The sequence below is a fragment of the Phoca vitulina genome, unplaced genomic scaffold, assembly GCF_004348235.1.
Source record: "Phoca vitulina isolate PV1807 unplaced genomic scaffold, GSC_HSeal_1.0 scaffold10, whole genome shotgun sequence".
NCBI classification, from domain to species: Eukaryota; Metazoa; Chordata; class Mammalia; order Carnivora; family Phocidae; genus Phoca; species Phoca vitulina.
Window position 1 is genome coordinate 6,140,076 of NW_022589713.1, and position 25,884 is coordinate 6,165,959.

A 25,884-nucleotide genomic window follows, 5' to 3' on the forward strand; every position below is an offset into this window, starting at 1 on the left:
AAGAACAAATATAAAAATAAAGAATAAATATGGGGAAACAATCACAGATATTGAGAAAATTAAAATAATCAAAATATACTGCTTGATCAAACTCCATGAAAACAAAATTTAAAATATAGATAAAATGATTAATTTTCTAGAAAGATATGTATTACTCAAACTGACCTCTACAGTGGGGAGTTGTTTGTTTGTTTAATCGAATAACTATAGAAGAAATTTGTCTAAGAGCTATTTCCTTTAAAAATTTTGGTAAGTGGAGTAGGTTCGTATAAGTAAAACCATTCCATTACATGGACCCTCCTGGAGTGGAAATTCTGACTAGTCACATGAGGTAACTCTGGATGGGTATGGGGTCCAGGAAACTGAATAGTAATTCATGACTATGTCACTGGTCTTCCTGACTCAAGCCTGGCTAAATGATACAGTGAGATCTACACAGAGATTAGCTTTCTTCAGAAACTTTGCTCAATTTCTTTAGTGGTAGGTCCTCAGATTTTTACAGGGATAAAGCTTACTGTGCACTTCAGGATTCCATTTGCCCAGTTTGTTTCCTCTCTCTGTGATTTCCCATCCTCTTTCTGATTTGAAGAAATAAAGTGAAACTTCTCATAAATGATGACTTCTCTCTGCCCTAACCTCCACAATTCTTTTTCCTATTATGAGTTTATTTTTATTCACACATCTTTCTTTCCTTCCTTTTTTCAGCAAAATCTTAATAGGCAAAGGGGGCAAATGCACACGCCTGATCTGTGACATTTATTTATTTATTTATTTATTTATTTATTTATTTATTTATGAGAGGGGGAGTGGCAGAGGGAGAGAGAGAGAATCTTAAACAGGCACCACACCCAGTGCAGAGCCTGATGTTGGGCTCGATCTCACAGCCCTGGGATCATGACCTGAGCCAAAATCAAGACTGAACGCTTAACCAGCTGAGCCACCCAGACCCAAGATCTGTCACCTTTAAAAGAAAGAAATTTTTATCCTTGTTCAGAAGATGTCAGAATGTAAGTACTGAACATACAGTATATATTTCTGAAATAAACAATTTCATGTAAGCATTTTACTGAGATATTTAATACATACAATTATGTATAAATCTAGCAGTGCAATAGCTTTAAACTATAACAATATAGTCATCATATCTATTTAATGTCAACATAACCAATATCAATATACTTTAGCTTACTATATATTATTGGTGATATTAAAGATTAAAAATATAAAAGGTGACGACTGAAACATGCACATTTATGTAAATGTAGACTATATATCAATGATCTGTTTTAAAAAATGGCTACACTTTCTTACTAAAAAATACATCTCTTTTCCTCATTTTCCACTTTACTCTGCTATTTTGAAATTCTTAACTCTCCTTTTTATCCCAACCACCAGAAAAAAAAAAGAAACTAGATAGGAATTTTGAAAGATAGTCTTGGTTTCTGCTTAGCTTCCAGCCTGATACTCATAACTATCAAATAGCCAAGCCATCCCTTAAAAATAATTCTAACATTCTCATATTTCATATTATAACAATGTATAATATTTACTTGTAATATCTGATGATTCTCATTTCTATAAAATTTTATACAAAAGACTTAAGTATTTTTTTTGTTTTTAAATCTAGCTTCAGAAATATGGCAGTCCCAAAAATCAAAGTGTTATAGTGTTATGGCATTCCCAAAAATCAAATGTTATAATATTAACAAGAAACCAACTTTTAAAATTTTTTCCAACAAGCTAATTTTAAAGATATCATTTACTTTATGAGACAGGGTAGTATTTCTAAATAAATAATCTTAATTCTTCAATAAGTTGATCATAGATTCACACACAATGTAACTGTGTATGTGTAAAACTCATACATAGTAATCTCAAGGTCTATAGCAAAGTCAAGTGAGCAAGTTTTAAGAGATTTAGTACAGCAATTTTATATTAATTGGATTAATATATTCTGGTTGTGTGTTTCATAAATAAAAAAAAATGCATTATTATGGTGTTGACTTCCTAATTAACCACAACATTAAAGCAATTTTTTTTTTTAATATAATGGTGCAAGGTGATCTCAGACTTAACTCTTGTTTGAATTGTTTTACAGTGAGAAGGTATTTCTTTTGTAATGTAATAGGCTTGTAACAAATTTAATTAGAAATAACTTGGTTAATTCAGTGGGACAAATTAAAAAAAAATTACTTAACATTCTTTGATCTTTCCTTTCCTTTCTCATCTCCCATACTGTCACCTTCAAAAGATGTTGACACTTGAATTACTTAGTTCTGCTCTCTTGTGCTGTAGCTTACAAAGACTCTGAATCTAATGATCACTGTCAACTCTAAGTATAGCTTTCCATCATGGTATGACTTTGGGTGGTAACAGTGAGCAGGGAGACTGTTTTATACCCTGCTCTGTGGCATACGGTAATAATTTAAAAAGTATTTGATAAGTAAGTAATTAAATGAAAAGATAATGAATGTAATAAGCACACTAGGCTTAATAAGATAAATATTACTTTATCCACATATATGACATAAAAATAAAGATACCAAAAACTATTATTCGGAGGAGCCCATTTGTGGCAGAATTCTTCCTTTATTTTGTTCACCTTGTTATTTTCAGTCTCTTTGCTAACATCTGACATTTTCTTGACATGTTTCTTATTTTTTTGACTTTGTCATTCAGAAGAGAAAATAGAGCTCAACATCCATCTTTTGAATTGCACAGAGAGTAAAAACACTCTGGGCCAAGACAACAATGCAATGGGATATAAAAATCCTGAAGAAGAATTGGAAGTTAAGAAAGGGAGAAAACTGACAGCAAATGGAGGGAAGAAAACAAACACTCTGGTTGGGAAATTAGAAAATATTGCAAAATTCACCTTCAGAGTAATGTGCCCATTGACTATTTTGGTACTGAAATTGAAACAGCATTTACAAAGCCACTGAGACAATAGATAAAATGTTTCATTTAACTCCAGAGAGCATTTCAGTTGACAAGTGACTTATTTTCTGAGAAAATGTAAACAGGAGGAAAACAGCTTAAACAATCACTATGCCTATAAATTAGTAGCCATCTTTACTTCTTGACCATAGAAGGAAAAAACAGAACTTCAGTGGCATAAGTACTGTATATCTCATTCAATTCCTTAAGTCTCAGAGGAGAAAGCAATGACACAGCAGTCAAGCTACTTGCCCAAGTTAAGTGAAACTGTATCTACTGACTTCTAGTGAGATGGTCTTCTGAAGATTTATCTGATAGTAGAATTCTTTAAAAGTGACTGGACTGGACTTCTAGCTTCAATACCATTATGGTAGAGAAAGGCAAAGGCAGCTATGGAAATCTGCCCATGAAGGAAGTGCAGATCAATGGCCTCGGATGGGTGTGGACAGATTTCTGATAATGGTGGCAAAATGAAGTCATATGAATCTTCCCACAGATAAAAGTTATAAAGCTTAGACACATTAAAAAAAAAAAGAAAACTATTTAAAGGTATAAGGAAGTACATAAGTGCAAACAAAAGCCAAGGGAAATTGTATTCTCAAAAACTTGTCATTACGAAGGTTAAGAAATGCCTGAGTAGGCTCCAAAGACCATCTATAGAGAAGAGAAAACATTCAGCCTGACCAGCTCTAAAATGGAGAGGAAAGTGCTCAGTATTAGAGTAGCAGCTGAGAACTTAAAAGGCAAATCTGAGAGAAGTGCAGAAGTGCCAAGACCCAATCTTCGCATGCTAAGGTCTGCAGAAAACCCTGACTGACCACTAAACTATAAATGTGCAAAGCAGAGTCCTTGGGTGTCTGGCAAACAAAGCGGGGAAAGGCCAAATAGAAATATCATGTTGAAAAGCAGATTTAGCAGGTGAGATTTGTGACTTTGCCGCTTTTTTAACCAAGTGCATTCTCTGACTCACATGCCAATCAGCCTTGCTGATTTGAAACATCAAAGAAGAGAGCCTGATGCTGGCAGAGCATCTGGAAATTTGAGTCTTCAGAAGCAGAGTAGTCATGATCTGTGAGCCTAGAAGTGTGAAATACATTTTTCCTGACTCGTCAGCTTATCGCCATGCCATCATAGTGAACACCTTCAGGGAATCAGGCTAAAAAAAGAAGCAGCAGCTGGTTGCTGTGAGGAATAAGCAGGGTTATCAGCTGCTGCATTCCACTGGCAAGAGGGAAATTACAGTTTGTATACAAGAAGATTAACTGACTGCTGTAACAACAGCAAATCCCCAGAGGAACACAACAGAATCCAGAGTTGCCACCACATATTACCTACAATGTCCAGTTTTCACTGAATATTATTGTATATGCAAAGAAAGAGTAAAGTGTAATCTATAATCTTACAAAAATAAACAACACAAGTGGGACCTTACTTCCAGTTGGTCAGATGATGGCTCTGTCAGACAGATACTTCAGAGCAGCTATTATGTGTTCAAAAAATTAAGAAAAAATATTTGAAAATAATCAAGAAAATAATGGTCTAAAAGAGTGAATGGAAATGAAAATATATGAAAATAGAAATTCTATAATATAAACATTGAAATGAAAAATTCATTAGATGGGATCAACATCGGATTGAAAGTAGTAGAATAACTTGTGAAATTTATAAGAAGATCAAAAGAAATTGCTCCATCTCAAGAACAGAAGGAGACAAAGTACTGAAGAAAAATAAATAAGTAAATAGGAAAATACCCTTCTGGGATAATACCAAGCAGCCTAATACACATGCAATTAAAGTTCCAGAAGGAGAGGGGAGAGAGACAGGCATCGAAAAATATTTGAAGAAATGATGGCTAAACTTCACAGACTGGTAGACAATCTTAACTTTCAGATCCAAGAATCTCAACAAATCAAAACAAACGCTACACATACACACAAAGGATAAATATAAAGAAAATCACATTGGAGTCAAACTGCTGAAAACTAAAAAATAAAGAAAATAAATCTTGACAAACACGTGGAGAAAAGTAACACAAAACATATACAAGAACAATGATACAACTAGTAGCTGACTTTCTGTCATGATGAAAGGAGTCCGGAACCATATTCAAAGTGCTGAAGAACCTTTTCCCAGAAAAATTATCCTTAAAAAACAAAGGAAATACAAATATTTTCAGATAAACTAACCATGAGGAAATTCATCTCTGGCTGATCTAATCTTAAAAAAAAAAAAAAAGTTCTTCAGGTTAAAGGAGTTGTTCTCCGACTGTAAGAGAATAGTTACAAATAAATACAAAATGATATCTAGAAAAGCCCCCAAGATATGTAAATTAAACAAGTCACTCTGCACAACCTATGGGTCAAACAAGAAATCACAAAAGAAGTTAGATATTAATTTGAACTAAATGATACAGAAAACGTTACCGGAGTTGGGTTCTTAGGCCTCACAATGATGAAACCAGTGCCAAAAGTCAAAGGTACCGGCAAGGCTTTCCCTTTCTCGGGGCTTCAGCTCCAACTGAAGGCAGACGCAGCACTAGCATAGTTACAAAGGGGAGGTCCTGCGCATAGAGAGAAATCTCCCGCCCACGTCCCCACTCGGGTCTAATACGTTAATGAGGGAAAGGGGAAAAAAATTGCTTCGTCCTGATTGGTTGGAAGGGCCTCGTTCCGATTGGTCTATATTGGCAGGCCATTCAGGCAGCTCATTGGTGCTTTTTGGACCCGGAATCCTCTGTTTGAAGTCCGGTTTGTATACGGTGCTACGTCGTGGTTCTGCTTTGCAGGAGCAGCGGTGTAACAATAACATCCGACGGAAAGTGCCCCGGTGCATAATGTTTTTCACTTGGGGCTTGTTCCGATGGTCCCTTAACTGTCTCAAAAACAGCAAAATCAAATGTGTGGAATTCAGCTGAAACAGAAAAAACAATAGCTTTATATGTTTCTATTACAAAAGAAAAAGGTCTAGCACCAAAAATCTAAGTGTCCGCCTTAGGAAGATAAGAAATGAAGAATAAAAGTAAGCAGGAGGAAAGAAAGAAGGAAGAAAGGGAGGGAGGGAAGAAGGAATGTTTGTTATAATTGCTTTAAAATCCAATGTCTGGTTCATCTCGGAGGTTCCATCTGCTGATCTGTTGATTATTTTCCCTTGAGGATTTCTCATGGTGTCCTGGTTCTTTGTATGTTGAATATTTTTGGATTGTATCCTGGACATTTTGAATATTATGTTATGAGACATGAGACACAGTCCTGTAACAATCCACTAGAGAATTTTGATTGGTGGTGGTGGTGGTTGTGGTGGTTTCAGAAGGCAATTTACCTAGTTAAGTTGAAACTTGAAATTCTATCTTAACTTCCATGGGTAGATTCCAACATCAGCTGAGCTTTCAAAGTCTATGCTGTGTTGCTTTTGGTCTGTCCTACAGACGCACAGCTCCTCAGACTCCATATACTCTCAGACTTCAAGGGCTCCCTTTTCCTATTCCTCTGGCTTGAATATTGTCTTGTTTGTTTTGCATATTGCTGTTTTGTTTTGTTTTGTTTTGCTTTTGGAGTTTTAGCTACTTACGCTGCCACAGTTATGTGCAATTGGGGCTGCCCTTGGAGCAAGGGCTCCTTTTCCTGTTCCTCCGACTAGAAAGACCGAGTTTCTCTCTCTGAAATTTGCTCCCTGTACCAAATGCACAGTTGCACATTGAAGCTCCCCTTGCTCATGGCACAAAGATAAAAGAGGGGGAAATAATCAGGAAACTCACCCTATAAGGGTCATTTTTCAAGTTTGGTCTTTCACCCTCCAGTGATTTGCTGTTGTTCATTTTCAGAGTTCTCAGGTAGTTGTTAGTTTTTGGCATTTTTGCCAAAGTGTTTGGCTGTAATCAGTGAGAAAGGTAAACTATAGCAGGTTTACTTGGTTTTGATCAGCCCCCCAAAATAAGGGTGATTTTTCAAATTGTCTATGATAAGCACAAGCATTACTTATATATTTAGCAATGAACATAAAACCATACAAATAGTCTGTGCATTAAATTTTCTAAAGCTGCTTAGAATAAAAGTTGTTTTACAGAATTTCAGCCCAGCCTAACTGAAAGAAATGGAATACAATCCCTCCTGTGTATGTTGTTGTTGTTTATATGTATTTGGCTCCTTATTAGAACATACGCTTATTGCCAGAAATTGTATCTTCATCATCTTTGCTTCTGTCTGCCATGTTTAGCACTGCATATAACCCATAGTAAATGTTAAATTGCCCTGAATTCGATTATCTGTTATTAGAAAGGGACTCTGTGTATGGGCACCTGGGTGGCTCAGTTGGTTAAGCAGTGGACTCTTGGTTTCAGCTCAGGTCATGATCTCAGGCTCATGCTCAGTGTGGAGTCTGCAAGAGATTCTCTCTTTCCCTCTTCCTCTGTCCCTCCCTCCCAGCTCATGCATGCTCGCTCTCTCTCTCAAATAAATAAATAAATCTTAAGAAAAGAAAAGAAAGAGAAGAAAAGGAAAGGAAAGGAAAGGAAAGGAAAGGAAAGGAAAGGAAAGGAAAGGAAAGGAAAGGAAAGGAAAGGAAAGGAAAGGAAAGGAAAGAAAGGGACTCTTTCTGAAACCCCCTCTGACTATCTGATGTAATAGCTGAACATGTGATTTTTTCTACATTCTTCCACCCCTACCCTTCACTATTAATTCAAAATCCTATAGTTAGAGAGGAACTGAGTTGAAAACAAAAGACTCTAAATATCGAATAATAGCAGTAGCTTTAAGAGGAAGAATTAATTCTGTCAGTAGTATGTCAAATGGAATTTAAAATATTATTTTTGCAAGAAAGTAGCAGTATTCATATTGTCACTGACCCTTCTAAAGAACCTTTCCAAAGGCAAGAGATTATGTCTAGACCTTGAGAAAACAAATGATCAATGTCTATAGACATATGAAATTAAAGATATTGATCATTGGGGATAAATTTTAACATATGGAAAGACTGATGCAGTGATACCTGCATGTAATTAGTCCTAGATCACATATTTGACTCATTTTGAGAAAGTACTTATTTGATGGAAAATAATTCTAAAAATAATTAGCAAAAATGTATGAAAAGATGAATTTTATTATTTGGTTCTTGTGTTTTGGTTTTATTCATATGAAAAGCACAGTAATTAATAAATCAGGTTCTGGACTCAGAAAATTGAGTTAGTCATAAGAGTTGCTAGTATTACATAATAATGAGAGCAGTCACCATCCTACTGCTATCATTCACACTTTTAGTAAAATCAGGTTTTTACTAATATTATACAATTAATATTGAAATTATAAATAATTTTTTAAAAGAGTATAATGATCCCAAGTTCCATCATCCTAACACAACTATGAACATTTTGAATTTTCTTGAAATCATTTCTTTTCTGGGCATCTGTTTCTCATTTAACCTTAATGGGTCTACACAATTTACACCACACTTTCCTTTTTATCTAAGCCTTACCATGATGCCCTATTGTCTTCATAATGTTAATTTTAACATGCTGAGAAGAGATGGCACCATGGTTATTGCAAATAATTTTTTGGTGGGTAACTAGACTCTCCTCAGTTTTTACTCAATTAAATAATACTATTATAAAAATTGTATCTATGTTGATTTTCCATTTTTAAAAATAATTTTCTTAGTGGGAATTTTCAGAAGTAGAATTGATGTTTTAAAATTAAAATTCTTTTTTATATTTTTGAAAAATATTATTTAATTACTCTTCCAAAATGTTGCCTTTTATTAACAATGAATAAAATTACTTTCTTTACTATACTTTTTAAATAATTTATTATTATCTTTTTGAGGGTGATTAATTTAATAAAGAGTAAATGGCATGTTGTGCATTTCTCTGATTACTAATTAGGGTTAAATTTTTTCATGTTCTTATTGTATTGTCTTTTGAAGATTGTTTTCTTTGCCCTTTGTTCCTAGAAATGAGCTTCTTATAGATCTCTCTGATGCTAAGCAACAAAGAAGTATTTGTAATCATTTTTTAATAATCAAGAGAACAATTTTTTAAAGCCCTTGTAATCTTATTTTCAGCAATCCTACTTTTTGCACATACAAACCAGTATTTTTTTTAAGTCTAGTTACTGAACATAACTGAACATAGAGACTCGACTCTTTATACTCACTATCTCATTTAATTCTTTTTGTCAGTCCTGTGAAGTAGGGACTATCATTTATTATATTATAACATAATATATTATAATATTATATATTATTTATTGCCACCTTCAAGGTGACTGGAGAGAAGTTTAAAGAGAATAAGTTACCAAAGATCATACATCTGGTTACTGCTGAAGTCAAAACTAGACCCACACCCCCACGTACTTTAACCACGACAAACCACCAAATACGGGATATGTTTATAAAAACAACCTGTCACACAAAGGCTGTCAGAGAATGATCTGATTCATTCTGTCTCAATTCTGAGCTTTAGCTTTAGCCTTGTGACCAGAAAATACCCAGAGAGTGGTATAAAGTTTACCTCTCAAAATGACTAACGAGCTGGAATTGTAGAGGTATTTTCCTCATGATCTGTGTGAATTGACAAAGGGGACCATGATGGAGTAAGACCTGGGCCTTCCACTACTCCTCGGCCTTCCATTAACCCACTGCGTGACCACCGGAAGTTATTTAAGTTCTCAAAATCACAATGCCTTCCTCTTTAAAAACAGCATTTACAAAGCTTTCCTTGGATTAAATGAGATTGTATGTGTAAGGAACCAGACAGAATGCTGAGTACATAACAGGTGTTCAATAGATAGTTGCTGTTTTTTATGCTTTGTTTCCAAGACTTGATTTGGATGTGCAGTGTGTCCAATGGCTCCAAATGATTTGCTCAGACTCCATCATTCTTGAGAGTTACTAAACCACTTAATTCTTGCCAAGACTTTAATTGGAAGAAAATAATCCATTTTAGAACTTCTAACAAGTATGTATACATTGGAAACTCTCCAGTGTAAACTAACTGACTCAGTGCATTGCTGAACAATTTCATGTCCTCCAAAATCTCTGTACCTTGACTGTTCATTGTGTAAATTCTTGCAATAGGCTTAAATAATTGATTGAGGGAAAGAATAAAGAACCTCATACCGTTAACAAGATTCTGACTCCCACAAGCCTAATTACCTCCCTGAAAAGTACTCTTCTGTACTCTGGCTCCTGTCTCTCAAAACATTTAGCCACGGTCTTGATTTTTGTTTCTGCTCATTACCAATAGGTTTTATCTTCAAAGCAGGTATGAATAGTGGGTTATTACTTTTTAATCCAACACTGACACATGCATCATTATAAGATATCAGTACTTGTTTGGAAGTTTGTTTTGTGGAGTCCTTTATAATTTAATTGTTCCTGATTCATGATTTAGTTTAAGGAGATTCTCAATGAAACATGTCCTCTTTGCTCATATTCTATTGCTTTCTGTAGGTGGACTGTAAGCTATTTGGTCTTTTTCACATAATTACAATCTTTCTCTTGGAAAACTAGAATTATTGTATTTATTACCTTCAAGAACAGTATAATTTCCAAAAAAGGTCACACTTAGGACCTGGAGTGACTTTATCTCATTTCCTTCATTCACTAAAGTTGGTGGAAAGAATATTTGGGGTCTGCAGAGAATAAATAGGTTAAATAGATATTCAAGGCTGACTAAGAATGACACAAAGATTTCATTATTTTAAACTGCTTTGCATTGTAATTATTGTCTTTGGGCTTTAACAGTCCAATGCTCACCTAATTAAAATGGCAGTGCTAATTCTTATTCGGGCTGTATGGTATTTCTATTCCTACTGTGATGGATAAATCATTTGAAGGACATAACCCTTAACAACCTTTAACAAGACCTCACACTGTAATCTGTCAGAATTATTCCCCGAATACAGTTCTTTGTTCTTCCGCTGCTGAACCTTTATATAGCCATGAAATATTAATAATTCCTAAGAGAGTTGGCTGGATTTTATTACATTTTAGAAGGAACAATTATTTCTCAGAGAGCCCAAGATTTGAATTGGGTAGTCTATCCAAGGACCTCAACCTCAAAGACTTCTCTAGAAGTAGAATGATCCGGAAAAGTCATTTTGGATAGGCTTTGAAAATTTCATCTTTTCTCAAGAAAGTACACTGATGCCAATGACATACGGTTGGAATGTTCCTTTCTTGACTGCCATATATTAAACATGTGACTTCCCTGAATTTGCTTACTTATCACCTCACAAAACACACATGACTCTTTTCTTGACCATGGTATGATTAAATGTCATCCAGCACATCTAATCATAATATTTTGCACATAGCAGTCTAGCTACTGTGCACCAGAGTTGACAGGGGTAAGCCTTGCCATTTCCATCTGTTATAGTGCTGAGTTCACTTTTTGTGTATAGACTTCACATTTGGTTTTATCTCATCTGTCTATTTCTGTTCTTGATTTGATTCTGACCAGAGCCATGCAAGCGTAGGAACTTACATTAGTCTACATCTATGCGTGCCATGGTCATCGGAGACTCCGCTTTATACTCTCTAACTGTAGGGTTTTAAAGTTTCACAAACAGAAGAAATTTTAGAAGAAAAAGTTTTGTGCTAGGTGGTACTTTAATTGCGATTCTCTCTCTTTTCAGAAGTTCCTTAATTTCTAAAATGACTCTTTAGCTGCTTGACTATTTACTATTCACTCAGTGTGTATTTTAAACATGGATGTAGGACAAATATTTATATTACTCTGCTCTCTTCTTTCCTTCCATGTGATTTTTGAGATTTCTTTCTGATGGTAGGGTTATGAGAAAACATCCTCCATAAAAATTCAATCTCAATCTAAAATCTAAATATGTGTATATACTCAAATGTGCATGCATATTTGTTTTGGTCACTCCGTAGAAGGAGATGGACTTATACCCAATATTTGGTTTAAGTGTTGAGACTGCTGATGCCACACACATCAAGAGAGTAGGAACATGTTTGCTATATAATGAGATTTTTGGAGAGAGCAGGCTGCCTCCCAAGCAGGTCCAAAAGTGACTTGAGAGAGGGAGACTAGCTGGGGGGTCCTGTGCTGTTTAGAGCTGGGGCTGCAGCGAGAAGTCCTGTGTGCGGCTTGAACCCCCTACCTGAGCAGGAGGAAGTACCAGCCTTTCTTATAGGCTTGCCCAGATGAAGGGCAAAGTGGGGGAAAGGAGCAGAGAGGCTTAAAAGCCGTCAGTAGGCAAATATCAAAAAATGGAGTCGGACTCTTTACACAATACTACACCCGCATAAACAGCACAGATTTGAATACACCTACCTACACATGCTGCCTCCCTTATCAAATCTTCCGACAGGATTTCGGTGCCTTGCAAGGATGTAGGTTTCTGTGTCACTCCTGGCTCATAATTCCTGCTCCTTCACGATTCTGACTTGCGTCTCCTCTCCCCAGGTTGTTTATGTCTTTGCACTTGGGTTGATCAAGATGCAGAATTCAGTCGTCCTTGATGACTGAAAAAGCAACTAAAACAAAAATGTCTCACTTACACAAGACATTTGCATTTGTGGCATGCTACTCTAAAAGTTTGATCATTAAAGGGAAGAGAACAATAGGGAAATGACTATCCCCATTGATAGGATTTGCCACATCTCTTAGAAGGGCAGAAGTGCCTACAAGTAAGTTTGAACTTTAAATGACTAGTAGATTTTTTCTTTACGACGTAAAAAAAGCTGTTCCCCTTTGATTAAATCTAAGTAATCTAGCACGTGTGCGTGCATGGGCACCCACAGGCCCACACACACACCCCATCCCATGCAGAAGAATGCAGACACGTGGTTTGCAGAGCTTGTTAGCTTCCTTGAGGCTAAATGAGGAAACTTCACACAAACTTGTCTTAGACTCAGGAGACTCAGAAATTCTGATATTCCCTCTGGAAAACGAAACTGAAGATCACTGAAGATCTTCTGAATTAAATTTTATCATTTGTATAAAACTCCTAAAGTGGAGTTCTCACAGAAAGTATCCAAATTCATTTTTCCTTTTTTTTCCATTGAAAATATATCTCAGAAAAAAAAAAAACCCAGAACCATTTCTGTTTATTCCTAAGATATATATTCACACCTCACTCTCCTTCATGACATGTGGGACTAGAGATAAATTACTTTTAGTGTCAACTTGACACCATGGGTTGAATTTGTTAGTAAACATTAAAGCTCCAAAGCTCACTTGTACTGGTGTCGCTGTGAGCATTTACTGAGAGTGATAGGTCTGGAAGCTACACTGCACTGCTTCCTTTCCAATCTAACCATCTAACCCCCAGCAAGATTCCTCCTGAGGAGGGCAGTCTGATCAATGCACTTGCTTGATCTTTGTCTTAGAATATGAATAATTTGGATGATTCAAATATAAATTTCAAGGTTTATTTTCCCCAGTTCTAGGACATAGAGTTTTAGAAAGAGTTTGTCCATCTTTTATAGAAGCAAATAAATATTTTGCCCAACAAAGGAGCTCCACGGGGTTCCCCAATACTAGAAAACATTCAAGATGGAGAGACACTTGCCTCACTTAAATTTGTCAAAATATTAGGAAGTGATTTTATATGAAAAAAATTACACACATCAGTTCCACCTGTCAGATATAAAAATCAAAAATATTATTACCATATAATATTAGATACCTACGATTAATGATGTAACTATTTTCTCATTAATTATTTTTTGTAAGTAATTTTCTCAATTAATACAACTCAAATGACTAGAAGTCATTTCTTATAAAATGTTGTCAAGGATCCAAATGAATCAATGAATCTTTATAATTAAACATTTCACTTGTTTTCTCCCTAAAGAAAGAGAAATTGATTTTAAAACAGATGATACATCCTGATATAACCTTTAGCCCAAACCAGTGCTGACCAAGTAAATCAGCTGCATCATTTCTATAAAAGTTTTTTGTGGGTTTAAATAATTGTGAACAAATCAGGCTAATTCGAATTTGAAAGTGATCAAGACCAGTGACATTTCTCTTGAAAATACCAAGGTTTTCCCAAGATCTCTGGAGTCAAAGGCCTCATTTGAATTCTTGGTGAATTAATAATGTGATATTTGGCAAGGCACGTGTCCTCTCTGTGCCTCGGTTTCATCATCTCCCAAAGGGGGATAAAAATACCAACCTCAATAGATGAGTTGTGAGAATTCACATAAATGAAATGATTTTTCAGAAAAAAACAGAGCCCAGTGCCTTGTTCACAGTGGCACCTCATACATGGAAACGAATCTCATTATGGTACAGTTGCACTTTCTGGGTATTTTCTTCTTCACTTCTAAAGATACATATTCTTCTGAACTAATATGTCAGCTCCACAGCAAGATGACTTTTAAGGCTGTTTGGTTGTACACGTCTCAAGCAGACCCTTTATATTTACTGTAACCCCTCTCCCTCTTTTTTTTAAAAAATATTTTATTTATTTATTTGAGAGAGTGAGCAAGAGAGAGCACAAGCTGTGGGAGGAGTAGAGGGGGGAGCAGGGGGAGAGGGAGAAGCAGACTCCCCGCTGAGTAGGGAGCCCAACATGGGGCTCGATCCAAAGCCAGGCCCCTGGGATCACAACCTGAGCCAAAGGAAGAGGCTTAACTGACTGAACCACCCAGGCTCCCCTCTCCTTCTTTTTTTAATGCTCAGGTGCTTATGATACAAACAAACTGTTATAGGCACACACAAGAAGAAAATAATCTCTCTTCTTCCTGTTCTGAAAATGTTTATATGGCAGGAAACACAATTTTTTATGAAAAATTTATTTTATATATAATATATATATTATAGTACATATATATATAAAATTCAAAGCTTTTATCCCAAGGTATATGCCAAATACAACTGAATTTAAGTTCTTTCTTACAAAAGCACCTGCAAATGTTTAACTGACTAATGTGACAGATTATTCTTACAACTTCACCAGTTTCTAGGCCAATTTTTAAAAAATTAATGCGGTGGGATAATAATTTGAGAAGCTTTTTTGGGCCAAGAGTTCTGAACTATCTTGCTCAGCAAAGAGGCATCAGAAAGGGAGGTGAGATAGAAGGAAACTTCATAGCTTTTTGATTCAACCTACCAACAAAGCTTAAGACAGAATAATTTAGGAAGTGACTGGTTATCCACCAGAACTAGTTTTTCCTCCTTCCACCCACCTCCAGACCAGATAAAGCTCTTATAAATTCGGGGAGAGAATTGAGAGTATTTCAACATTGGTGGTTCTCTGTCTTGCTTCCCACCTTCACCCCACAGTGTATCTGGGAGGACTTTAGCATAGCAGTAGAACCCCTCAGAACAATTTGAGGATGATTCAAGAACTGAGAAGACCTATGAATCACCAGTCCCTCTGGATTCTGGTGATTGCCAACCTTGTTGAGGTCCGCCCACCAAATGGTGTGAAAACTAGTTTCAAGAAACCTGTGAGTGGTGTTAGAAACACAAATTGTAGCTTCTCAGCACCACAGAGGGGTGTGCGAGAGCAGCCAAGACTTCTCAATGTCCAAGGGGAAGGCTCCAGAAGTCGGATGAGAGAGGAAATGATTAATGTAAGACTGGCATTGGTTCCTTCAGCCGAGATGAGGAGTTCTGTAGCAGCAGATGTGTGCAGAACTGTCCGGGGCAGGGGCTGGTTGTGAATGCGGTGAGCATAGAAGATGGCCAGCGTGGACTGGACCATGAAAGCTCAATCACAAAATTGACTCTATTTCTTTGGGAGTGATTAGGATCATGTGGGTTTTGTTTTTACTGTTGTTTACGGCAAGCACAACGAGGGCTTTTGTATAAAGAAAATTTCTTCGCAGGGAAAATAAAGGTATAGTTTTGCGCACATACTATTCCTGGAAGGTTGTTGGTACCAGGTGAGAGAAGCCAGGAATCTTATCCAGATCTTTTGACCCAGAGCCATGGGCAGGAAAATTAAGTAAATCCTGTGTTTTCTACCCCAAATTATACCAATTTTCAGAACTTAGGCTCCCAATAATTTAACTCCTGTAATGTATTCTTCTATATCCTCCATGTTGAAATATTTCATCTAACAAACAAGACACATGTGTCAAGTGATAATTAATTCATATTTCCAAATTTTAAACCAAGGGATATATAGCTTTTCATCAGCTTGAGTTGACTGGATCCTTCCAGGGTCAATGGAATTTATTTGGGGTAATATCTTTAGTCTTATCATGGCAGAGGAGAGGTTGTTTCCTCCTGGAAAATTACTGAACTCCTAAAATCCCAAGCACTGAGTAGTTAATATTAGTTCCCATTTTGAATGTGAAAGGATGGTGGAAGGTGCATGAAGAGTGCACAACTCATTCAAGTTCATATGGCTAGGAGATGGTATGTGGCCAAAAAGAGGCCCTGTAAAGAGGATAGATTACTGCAATTATGAGTAATTAAAATTTAACTCTAAGAAAAGAAGAATTCAAGGGTGTGCTTAAAACTTTGTTAGAGCTATCTTACTTACCCAAATATACATCAAATAAGCTAAGGGGTAGGAAAACTACTGTGAAATGGTTTTTGGGAATATTCTTAATTATTTAACTCACTGCTCCTTACGTAATATGTTGTGTGACAAAATTCCTCTTTGGTAAAAACTTGGCTTTCTTTGAGAGACTGATATGTTTCTCTCTCTTTTTAAGACTTGAATTTTTTAAAGCAGTTTTGGGTTCACAACAAAATTGAGAGAAAGGTACAGAGATTCCCATATACCCTCTGCCCACACATGCGTGGCCTCCCCCATTATCAACATCATTTACCAGAGTGGTACATTTGTTACCATGGATGAACCCAGAATGACACATCACAATCACCAAAGTCCATAGATTATTTGAAGGTTCACTCTTGATGTTGTATATTCTTTCGGTTTGGACAAATGTATGATGGCATGTATCTATCATTAAGATATTATACAGAGTATTTTCACTGCTCTAAAAACATCCTCTGTGCTCAGCTTATTCATCCTTCCCCCGCAGTCCACCCCTGGAAACCACTGAACTTCCTACTGTCTTCATAGTTTTGCCTTTTCCATAATATCATGTACTGGAATCATATAGTATGTAGCCTTTTCAGATTGGCTTCTTTTGAGTTCTTATATATTTAGGATAACAGACCTTTATCAAATGTGTCTTTTGTAAATATTTTCTCCCAGTCTGTGGCTTGTCTTCCATTTCTTGGCATTGTCTTTCACTGAGCAGGAGGTTTTTGTTTTTGTTTTTGTTTTTGTTTTAAGATTTATTTATTTATTTTAGAAAGAGAGAGAGGGTGGTGGGGGGTGGGAACAGAGGGAGAGGGAGAGAGAGTCTTAAGCAGACTCTGCACTGAGTGAGGAGCCCAACATGGGGCTTCATCTCATGACCCTGAGATCATGACCTGAGCTGAAACCAAGAGTTGGATGCTTAACCGACTGAGCCACCCAGGTGCCCCCTCACTGAGCAGAAGTTTTTAATTTTAGTGAAGTCCAGCTTCTCAATTATTTTCTTTCATGGCTCATGTCTTTGGTGTTTTATCTAAAAAGTCATTGCCATACCCAAGGTCATCTAGGTTTATCTTGTAGGGGTGTTAGAGTTCTGTACTTTTATTTACCTTTATGATTCATTTTTAGTTAATTTTTGTGAAGGGTGTAAGTGCTGTGTCTAGATTCTTTTTTTTTGCATGTAGATGTCCAGTTGTTCCAGCACCACTTGTTGAAGAGACTATCTTTGCTCTAAGACCACTTGACTATATTTATGTGGGCCTATTTCTGGGCTCTCTATGCTCTTCCATTGATCTATTTGTCTATTCTTTTGCCAATACCACACCATCTTGATTACTGTAGCTTTATACTAAGTCTTGAAATTGGATAGCATCAGTCGTCCAACTTTGTCCTTCTCATTCAATATTGTGTTGGCTACTCTGGGACGTTTGTTTCTCCATAAAACTTCAGAATCAGGTTGTCAATATATGTTTCCCTTTTCATGTGAATAATTCAACTCAGTCAACCTTCTCACTTTGGTTGCCTGAAAAAATCAGTGTTAGATACATCTGCTCAGTCACTGGAATTCTGTTCACCCTTATAGTTGGAAAATTTGATTTTCTTCTTTAAGTCTTGTTTCCCCCCCTTTATGTTTAATTTCATTTTTGAATCATATCACTTGGATAAAGTAAATATGGACAGTCCACCCAAATTTACTAAGCCCCATCACTCACCTGCCTCACAGAGATGGAGATCTAGCCACTAAACCTGGGAGCTATGGATACGATTCCCATTCTCTCCTTCAACCAATGCATTTCATTCTTAGTTATGACTTACGAAAGGAGTCACTATTCTTCACAAGACAGGAGGGAAGGCAGACTGCTAGTGATCAGAGTTTCAAGTAGGATATTGGCTTCCAGGCTTATGTTGACAAAGTCCTCAATAACCCTGATTTTCTCTGGAAAGTGCTTAAGCATTGTTGTTGCATTGAAGAGATTTCTCACATTCTGTTCTTTAAGCCTGTCTTTTTCTTGGTGTGTTCTTGAACCTGAGTTGGTCCTTCAATGATAGCATGTGAATTTGATCCAAAACCACACAGCAAGACAACAGAAACAGACAACTGTTTAAAATGCCTGTTTTGATATGTTCTCTTTCATAAAGGACAAAGCAAATTCTGCAAACAGATCAAACATTGGTGAACTACTGGTTTAAAAAAAATGATTGGTTCACTTATTTTCCCAATTATAATCTGAGTGACTCTACTCAGTGTCAACCTTATTGTGTGTTTGTTCATTACTACTAATGAGATAAAATAGCTACCAATAATAGTTAACATTTTGAATACTTACTATGCACCACATACTGTACTTAGTACTTTATAATATTTATTTCACTTAGTCTTCTTAACCATCCTAGAGAGTCTTGATGTCATCTTTATCTCCTTTTCAAATGAAGAAACTTATGCACAAGAATATTACATTTTTTTCCTGTATCATAACCTAATAATTGGAAAGCAAGAATTTGAATCTAGGTAGACTCTAAACTCTGTGTCCTTAACCACTTTTTAAGTGGTCTTTAATCCCAAACTATTCTTTTCTCAGAACCCTGAGATCATGACCTGAGCTGAAATCAAGAGTCAGACACTTAATCAACAGAGCCACCCAGGCACCCTTAATCACAAACTATTCTTAACTACTTGAATATACTTCAAGTAGTCTCCAAAGAATCAGGACTATGACCTAAAATCACTTGTATTGAAGTTATATGCATGACCAGCATTCATTAGAATTTTTCATGTCATTTCTTCTTCTCTGAAAACCCTTCCCTGGAAAACTCGTTCATATTCATCCTTCAAGACTCCAAATGCCATCCTCAATGAAGCTTACCTCTCTCCTCCAGACAGTATCTGTTACCCTGTCTTCTGTGCTTTCTTGGTAACTTGTTCATATCTTGTGATAGAACTTACTGCCATAATTACAAATTACAAGGCTTCCTTTAAGGCAGCTAGAATATGCTATTTCTTTGGTACCTGGTAGGTGCTAAATATATTTTTCCAAGACAAACACATTGAAATTCTTCAAGCCAAAAAATCATCATTCTGGGAAGAAGTTCAGACAGAGAAATAGATAGTGAATATACTTTTTGGAGCAAAAGGAAGAATAAATTCATACAATTTATGTGCAACTACAACAAGCTCAATCTAAAAGAGATGGAAGAATCTGTTGAAGCCATATCTATTTCTTAACTCACAGCAATATATTTCGAAAGAAAACATCCTACAGAAGAACAGAATTCTCTGACTACCTTTCCACACTGCACAAGAACTGAGGATCTGCACAGAACACTGCTCATCTTCTAGGTGAGGCCCCTGGCTTGGAGGCCTTCCTAGATCACATCAAACGCCAACACTGACATCTGCTGGAAATGCACACTGGTTTTTCTGCATTTTCTGCACTTGGTTATAAAAAGGGAAAAAAAAAGTGCAAGATGATAAGAAACTACCTAAAAACTACATCAGAATCCAAACCAAGAACTAACATATCAAGAAAATGTGAACTTAAGCAATCTTGGGCATTTCTTTCATTGAAAATATAATCTTGGCAAACAACTTTTTGGTGATAAACATGGCCATAGACTTATGATTCTGAATTACTAATTCTTTTATAAATAACCTTTAGCATGGCCCCCAAAATATATTTGATATTTTTTAAAAAGCAAAATAAGATACATATCTCTGCAAATGGGGAATTCAATTAATTTCCACCTCACATTTTATAAATAGCATGGTTCGTGCTCTCTGGATCATAGGAAGCACTAACTCATTTTGAGGCTTCACTTTTCATGGGTATGAAGAAGAGTCTTGACAGATGGTTTGTCGCTGTGGTTTGTGTTATTCTACCTATTCTCCTAGGTTTTCTTTCTGCTGTCTCCCTTGTGATACTAATTAGGTATTTGAGAAAGAGTCAAACCGAAGAATATACTTTTCTCCATGTGTTTGTTTATAAATTTTAAGTATAATCAGATGTAACATATTTCTTTCTACATTTATTTTTCCTATTTATTGAAACTTTTTGGTAAGAGAAAAAGTTCTGTGACTCAAGGAAATTATTTTATTTTTCAAAACAAATCCCCCAAACCTGTATATTTAAAATTGTTACTGTAGAAATTAGCTCCTAGCTTCCTATCATCTGTTAAAAGATGTTCATATTTTCTTCTAAACTTTCTCCATAAGTTTTCTTTTTGAGGGACTAAGGTATTTATTTTGTCCCTTTTTGTTTCTCAGTTTTTATCTCTTTATTGTAAAATGCAACAAGTAAGCAGAAAAGGTATAGGGACACCTCAGAGACACTGGGTTTTGATTCCAGAACACTGAACTAAAGCAACTATCACAATGAAGTGAGTCAAATGAATTTTTTGCTCTCCCAATGCATATAAAAGTTATGCTTACACTATAATGTAGGTTGTGAAGTATGCAATAGCATTATGTCTAAAAACAAAAGCAATGTATACACCTTAATTAAAAAAATACTTTACTTCTAAAAAATACTAACCATCATCTGAGCTTTCAGTGAGTCATAATCACTGACCATAGATCACTGTAACAAATACAATAATATTGAAAAAGTTTGAAATATTACGAGAATTACCAAAAAATGACATAAAGATACAAAGTAAACAAATGCTTTTGGAAAAATGGCATTGGTAGATCTGTTCCATGCAAGGTTGTCATAAATTTTCAATTTGTAAAAAAAAAAAAAAAAAAAAAGTAGAGTATCTGTGAAGCACAATAAAATGAGGTATGCCTACATCTAAAACACTAAAGTATAGCTTAATGTATTTTAATAACATGAGCAGTCATGTAACCATCACTCAGATCAAGAAATAAAACATTGCCAACATGCTTACAAAAGCCCTGGTCGCCCCTTCTCGATTGCAATCCACACCCTCGCTTTTCCTGACATTTTAACCTCTAAGTATACATCTCTAAATACCATAGTGTTACTGGGGGGGCACCTGGTGGCTCAGTTGGTTAAGCGTCTGCCTTTGGCTCAAGTCATGATCCCAGAGTCCTGCTCAGCGGGGAGCCTGCTTCTCCCTCTCCCTGCCGCTCCTCCTGCTTGTGCTCTCTCTCTCTCTGTCAAATAAATAAATAAAATCTTAAAAAAAAAGAAAACATAGTGTTACTGGGATTTTAATTTTATATCAATGGGGTCATAGTGCATGTTTTCTTCTATGTTTGGCTTCATTCAGTCAACATTCTGTAAGTTTTGTCTGTGTTGTTGCATGTGGCTATGACTTGTTTATCTTCACTGATCAATATTATTATTCCATTTTATGATTATATCACCATTTGTTCATCCAATCTATCATTGATGGATATTCATGTCATTTCTGGTCCGCAGCTGTTTCTGGTTCTAATGCTTCCACAAGCATTCCTGGGCATGTCTTCTGGTGCATTTGCAGGCATTTCTGTTAGATACAAGCCCGAGAATGGATTTGCTGGGCCATAGGTTATATGGCGCTTCAACTTCACAAAACTTTTCATGAAGTGCTTGTGCCAATGTGTACTCTACCCAGCCATATACGAGTGTTTCGCATACTTGGTAATACTTGATATGGTCAGACTTTTTCATTTCAGCAGATGGGGTGTATTTGTAGTAGTATCTCATTTTGTTTTTATCTTGCATTGAATATCCTCTTTTATAAAGTACCCACGTAAGTCCATTGCTCATTTTCCTAATGGATTGTCAGTCTTTTTCTTATTAATTTCTGGAATTAAAAAAAAAATTCTGTGTATTTGACTTTTGTTGGCCTGTCTATTCAGTTTCTTAATGTTATCTTTTGTTGAACAGAATTACTTTAATACAGTTAATTTTATAAAGTTGCGTCATGTAAATGACTTCAGACTGAATGCTTTTTAAATCTGATGTTCTGGAAGCAAATAGCTTCATCTTTATGAAATAATGAGGAATATATATATATATATAGCTGAGGATGAGGATAAACATAAGGTCCATTGGGAACCCATCTGTCTTCAGATATGTTTTCCCAGTTGTTAGCTGGTTGTATCCACATAGATATTCCAGAACACTTAATATTCAATCTGACAAAAGGAGTTTATCTCCATCCCTATTATATCCACCATTCTTTCTCCATCAATTGTATTGCTTTGCACCAGTGGCCCAGAAACTTCAGTCACCCTGTGTCCTTCCTCTTTCTCTTTCCCCTCCATATTCAGTCAATCACAAATCACACTTCTCTAGACTTCTATACTTTACATATTCTTTCTCATCCCTGTAGCAGCCATGAATATGCACCTCCCAGATCTCCAACTGTGTAGGAAGTACGGTTGACTGACAATCCTAGTTGCTTCCCTCCTCAATCCACCACTGCATTCATGCCAAGGCTATGTTTCCTCCTTATGTGCTACTCCACTCTCCTTTCTTTTTTTGGCATTGTAAAGCAGCGGGAAAATAAAGGTCTTTTAATTTGTATTCTTTTTTATCAATAAGTTTTTTAAATTGAGATATAATTGACATATAACATTAGTTTCAACACAAGGATTCAATATTTGCATACAATGTAAAATGATCGCCATAACATGTCTAGTTATCACCCATCACCACACAGAATTATATATTTTTCTTGTTATAAGAACCGTTAAGGGTGCCTGGGTGGCTCAGTCGTTAAGTGTCTGCCTTCGGCTCAGGTCATGATCCCAGGGTCCTGGGATCGAGTCCCGCATCGGGCTCCCTGCTCGGCAGGAAGCCTGCTCTCCCTCTCCCACTCCCCCTGCTTGTGTTCCTGCTCTCACTATTTCTGTCTCTGTCAAATAAATAAATAAAATCTTCAAAAAAAAACCCAAAACCGTTAAGATCCATTCTCTTAACTATATCAACTCTAATCACCATGTTGTACATTGTATCCCCAAGACTTATTTATTTTATGACTGGAAGCTTTTATCTTTTGACCACCTTCACTCGTTTTGCCCACCCAACTACCAATCTGTTCTCTGTATCTATGAGTTCTGTTTTGTTTTGTTTTTAGAGTCCATATATAAGTGAGATCATAAGGTATTTGTCTTTCTCTGTCTGACTTATTTCACTTAGCATAATGCCCTTGAGGTCCATAGGTCCATCTATGGTCTATGTTGTCACAAATGCAAGACTTCATTCTTTTATGCCTGAATAATATTCTATTTTATTCTCTCTTTCTTTATCCACTCATCCATCTATGAACACAGGTTGTCTCTACGTCTTGGTCATTGTAAATAATGTTGCAGTGAACATGGGGGTACAGATATCTTTTCAAGTTCATATTTTCAATTCCTTCAGATAAATACCCAGATGTAGGATTGCTATATTGTATGGTAGTTCTATCTTTAAGTTCTTGAGGAAACTCCATACTGTTTCCTACAGTGGCTGCACCAATTTGCGTCCCCACCAACAGTGTACAATGATTCACTTTTCTCCACATCCTCGCCAACGTTTGTTAGTCCTGGTCTTTTTGATCATAGCCATTGTAACACCTGTGTGATGAGAGCTCATTGTGGCTTTGATTTGCACTTCCCTGATGACTAGTGATGTTGGGCACCTTTTCACATACCTGTTGGCCATCTGTGTTTTCTTTGGAAACATACCTATTCGGATCCTCTGCTCATTTTTCAATCAGATTTTTTTTCCCATTGATTTGTAGGGGTTCTTTATATTTTTTTGGATATGAATTAACCCTTTATCAGATGGCATCCCAACACTTGAGGACTTCAAGGAGCTGGTGAGGGTAGAAGATGCAAAGTGAAGGAGGAGGAGGAAGAGGTGGGGAAGGAGAAGGTAAACTAAGAGGATAAGGAGGACCTGAACCAGCTGCCACCCTTCCAGTTCCTGGGGCATCCCCCACTGGAGGAGGCCCACCACACCGCAGCAGTAGATGGAGAGTTCCTGGAGCCTGAGCCCAAGCCCAACTTGGCCTGGAGGAATGCCTGGACATGCAGGGGAATCTGCTATTGAGGAAGAAGACGTTGGTCCCAGGCCTACCCTGCTGGAGCCACCCAGCCAAGGGCCTCGTCCCTGCAAGTGCAGACCTCACTGGAGAACCACATGCAGGTTCAGGAGGAGCCACAGCCAGTGCTAACCTGGGCTGTTATAATGTCATCCAGGCCCTGGACCTCAGTGTCCAAGTCATGGATGTGGGAGAGATGCGTATGGTCACTGCTGACTCCATGGACAGCCAAGGCCTCAGACACTGCCCTCTGCAACCTATCCTGTGCCTAGAGATGACCCTGAGGATTGCATGTTTGGGCCTGACCTGGAGATGCTCATAGGCTGGAGCGTGGGGCAACGGCAAACTGGAAGAAGGAGAGGAGCAACGTCAACTTGGCGCCGGCAGCCAACTCTTACGACCTCACCTTCACAGCCATCACCTCCAGCGCCAAAGCAGATGTGACATTTGAGGAAGCAGAGTAGCTCCTGCAGCTCAGGGTGAAGTGTATGAAGAGCCTGGGGGCTTCGTCGCAGCTGAAGCTGGGCCACTGTTGCGCCTCACCGAGCTCCTGTAGCCTTGTGCCGGAGCACCTGCCTGACAACATCACGGTGCTCTTCCTCAAGGTCAAGGGGCCAGCCGGGCATGAGTCCAGAGAGGTCATCCCCATCCTGAGGGTGGTCTTAAAGACGGAACGTTCCACACACAGAGTCCTTTGAGCTGGTGAAGCGGCCCACAGCCCAGCAGAGCACGGAGACTGCCCTGTACTGGAAAATGCTGCCCCCCTCCCCAGCCCATTGCCCATCAAATGTCCATCAAGGGTGCCTGATCCAGCCCATGGAAGTGGCCTTGGGGCACTGCAGTCGCCCTGGGAAGTGTGGCTCTCTCTGTGGTCATCACTTCCAGGAACTAACTGCCCATGTGGCTGCCACGTTCTCCACACCTTGGGCCCCACCCTGTGCTCCTTAACTCCCCTAGGCTCCCTGTCAGCTGCCTTCACACGCCTAGCCCTCTCCTCTGCATCAGGGTAGCAATGTTTGGGGTTCGTGTGGCCCAGGGAGCAGGAGGGATTGAAGCCCTGTAAGGGAAAAGCGAGGCAGGGCCAGGACCTCTTGTCCAGCCCTGAGACAGGGTGGCCCCTCATTCCTCCATACCCAACTCCCATCCCTACCTCCCTAGGTTGGACTCAGTTGGGGCTGGTTTCAGTTTCTCCTTCCCAACAGGCCTTGAGGCAGCCCTTCCCCCCTCCGCCCCCCACTCCCCATCCCAGTACGAGTGCCAAGCAACTCCTAGCCCTTCTGCTACCTCTGACCAGGCTCCCCAACCCCAGCCCACCCCCACCAAATAGTAAAATTAAGCCTCTGTCTCCCTCACACCCCCACACACAAAATGCAGACACAAAATAGCAAAACGTGGGGCTTCTTTAATAGGCCACTTTGGCTTGGAGTCTCTGTTAGCCTGGCTGAAACTTCCCTCTAACTGTGCTGTAGTCTGAAACTCTTCTTACCCTATCTTCCTCCTTGCC

General features: G+C 37.6%; 1 pseudogene; it reads left to right on the top strand.

The window, feature by feature from the left end:
- Nucleotides 1–21,897: 21,897 nt before the first annotated feature.
- On the top strand, nt 21,898–25,272 carry LOC116635210 (annotated as a pseudogene).
- Nucleotides 25,273–25,884: the final 612 nt, after the last annotated feature.